Here is a 3,276-nt window from a genome sequence, read left to right as displayed (position 1 = left end):
TCTACTGCCCTCAGGCCCCTTCCCTGATAGCAGGACTCCCTGTGGCCTGTGCTCTCAGCTTAGCTTGGCCTGACCTCCATGCCAGCTGCGCTCAGGCCATCCATGCCAGGCCTCAGTGGGCACCCCTCTGGGCAATGTGGGGTGGGTGCCAGCAGCAGCTGCGGAGCTTGGCCCCCTCTCTCACCTCCCCAGCCGGCTTCCTGTGCTGAGGAGGGGCAGATGCTCCTGACAGCCCATCCGCTTGGGGCCCTGCCCAAGTCCTGGTAGCACCAAGCAGGGCGCCCAGCAAAAGCAAAGGGTAGTATAAATAGCATCTGGGTTTCAGAATGCCTGGGTCCCTGAGAGCTGGTCATCCCTCCCCCTCCCCAAGGGCACTCTGGGCGGTGCCTGGCCTAGAACTGGGAAGGTGGGGTCAGATCAAAGCCTCCTTCCCCAGCGGCCTCTTTGTTCTTAGCTTTTATAAGGAGGAGGAGGTGGGGCTGAGGAGGGAGGGCCCCCTCTGCTCTCAGCCCACACTGTCTCTTCCACCTCTGGTAGGCGAGGCTATGATCCCCACAAGGCCAAGTGGGGCCCTCTTTCTGAATGGTATCCTGGGTGGTGCCTGGGTAAGGGGCGCCCCTTCCCCTGCAGCTGTACTTTACCCGCCCCGGTGCCCCGCAGCCTCCACTGGCACGGGGCCGGCCCGCCTGGCACGGAGCCAGCGATCGATAGGTGGATGTTGTGCTGATTAGCTCGGCCCGGCTGCGGCAGCGAGAGGCAGCGTGTGAACATGGTTAGGGGGGTGTGGGGCAGACGGGGGGGGGCGTGGGGGGAGGGCAGGAGGGAGGGCGCTTGGGGTCCAGAGACCAACACAGAGGTGCTAGGGTTTGCGAACCCCTCCCCCACCCCTTTGCACACCTAGGTCAGATCCCGGTCTCTCTCAGAGGGGGCGGGGGCCCTCTCCCCCACCAGCATGCACCCATTTCGGCTGCCATCGTTCATGTTGATTCCATTGCTCTGGCTGAGGCCTTGGGTGGAGGGCAGCACCGCGGGCAGAGCAGACACTCCAGTCAGTCCCTTCCCCCATTCGAGGCCACCTTTCAGAAAATGCCTCTTGTAGGTAGGTGCGTGTATCAGGGCCTTCACCCCAAACCTTGATCTTTAGCGGGGGCGAAGGTCTGGGGCGCGAAGGAGAGGGTGTAGTCGGCTGAAGGAGAAGCTATGGGCTAGGTCTTCAGGTCCTGGGTTCAAGTGTTCAAGTTCCATCTTTACCGTCATCCAGGAGGGTGTCTATACGTTGCCATGGAAACCGGCTTACTGCTACCTCCGCCCCTCTCAAGTGAAGCCATAGGCGGAGTAGACTGGGAGCGACTGGTTAGCAGCCCTTTCCCTGGATTGAGAACTGTGGGGGTCTCACCCGGCTCCCAGCGGCCCCAGGCCACCCCCCTTTTCGCGGAACCAGGCGGGCGCGCTCGCTCCCGCGGCTGGGTCTGGCGCGCGGATGCGCCGCTGATAAGAACGCATGTGCGAAAGAGACGCGGGGCCCAGTCAGCTTTCCCCGCACTCAGACGCACGCCTTAACTGTCGGGCGCTCCCACTTGACACAGACACACGCCCCTGCCGGCCGCCCAGCCCCTTGCAGGTGCAAGGGCGGATGCCTCAGCGACCACGGGAGCCGGGCTGGGGAGGTCGGGTTGGGGGGGGGGGCGGGGGGAGTCGTAAACTTAGGCCCGCCCAGCCACAGGCGCTCAGGCCAAGCCGGCCTACCCTACATACCCTACACACACTTTCCTCATAGCATGCGCGGGCGGCTGATTCAGTCCCGGGGCGCGTCCCCATGGAAAGCTAGGGCCGAGTCCACTCATGGGGCCGAGACGGGCTGCAGGCGCTGGGAGGTCTTCCGGGCACCGGGCCTTACCCACGAGAAGTCGAGGCGTGTTCCAGGGCGCGGTTCCAGGAGGCTGGGCAGGCCTGCAAGTTTTGGGGCGTCACCGATCTCCCCTAAACTCAGTAGCGCTAGGCGGCTCAGGGTGGGGCCCTCAATTTTCTGGGCCTGCCCTAGTCTCTCCCGAATAGATGCGAAAACTCCACTCATCTTTACCTCACCCTGTCTCCCTGTTTGAGAGCCTGAGAGTCTCTGCGACCGGCAATCCTGCTCCACACTTTCTGGGGTTTCAAATCTCCCTTTTCTTCTCCAGATTCAACCATGACGTTTTGTTCTTTTTCTGTCACCTCCCCCCTTTTTCTTCTTCCCTTTTATTAGTTCCTTCTTTCCTTTATTTTTCATTCATTCAGCACATTGTGAGCTTCCAGCGCGCCTTTCTTTCAGTAGGCCAGACGCTGGCTGGGGTCGTCGGGGGATCCCCAGCGGTGACGCAGTTGAAAAGGGTGCACTCTGGCTTCCAAATAGCCAATAGAATCCCGGGGCCTGGGGCATGAGGTCATCAGCGGTGATGCCCATTGGTTCAGGTCTGGAAGTGAGGAAGGGGTCCCCATAGCAACCGACGGTGCGTCCGAGTGCAACCTGGAGAGTAATGTTTGCCTGAGCTGCTGTGGCAGCTTGGGTGGGTGCTTGGGATGGGGTGAGGAAGCTTGGGTGGAGCTCAGCTTCCCAGGTCCTGCAGCCCTAGCCCAAGCAAGCTCTTATCTCTCTTGAGATCCTTTTTCGTTCTCAAAGTAATGGTCAGCACCACTTAACGCAGAAAGATTAGGAGGAGGTTGGTTATTGGCGACAGCATTGGGGTGCAGAGCTGCTGCCACCAGGAATGTCAGTACTGAGATCCTGTGTTCATCTGCATATCGTCTGCATCTCATTTGCATTCTCTTCATTTAAGGTCAAATTGGGCAGACATCTCCACATCCCCAGCCCTGTCACCTGTTTCTGGAATCTATCCCTGAGCGGCTCTGTAATCTGTCCCTCAGTTCTCCACCTTCATACCCCACCTCTCCTCCCATTCTCCAATGTCTGTTGGGGACGGATGGGGCAAAGCCAGCTACAGAAGAAAGGATAAGGAGTTTGTTCTCCCTCTGGATGTTTGGTGACAGATGGGGAGTACTGGTCTATACTGCTTGGAGACTAAATTGGCAAAGCCAGTGGTAGGGGGAGGTGCCCCGGCTGGGTGGAGGGTCTCCAGGGCCAAATCACCCACATGCCTGGCGGGGTGCTGGAACTAGGGATGCCTGGTTCCAGCAAGGGGCAGGCCCGCCCACCTGTCTGGTGCCAAGGCAGCTTCCTTCCTCCAATTAAACACTAATGAGGTGTCATTAACCCTTACCTTGCCTGCCAACCCTCAGGTT

This window comes from Nomascus leucogenys, chromosome 12 (genome assembly GCF_006542625.1).
Source record: "Nomascus leucogenys isolate Asia chromosome 12, Asia_NLE_v1, whole genome shotgun sequence".
In the NCBI taxonomy this organism is placed as follows: Eukaryota; Metazoa; Chordata; class Mammalia; order Primates; family Hylobatidae; genus Nomascus; species Nomascus leucogenys.
This window is presented reverse-complemented; position numbering follows the sequence as displayed.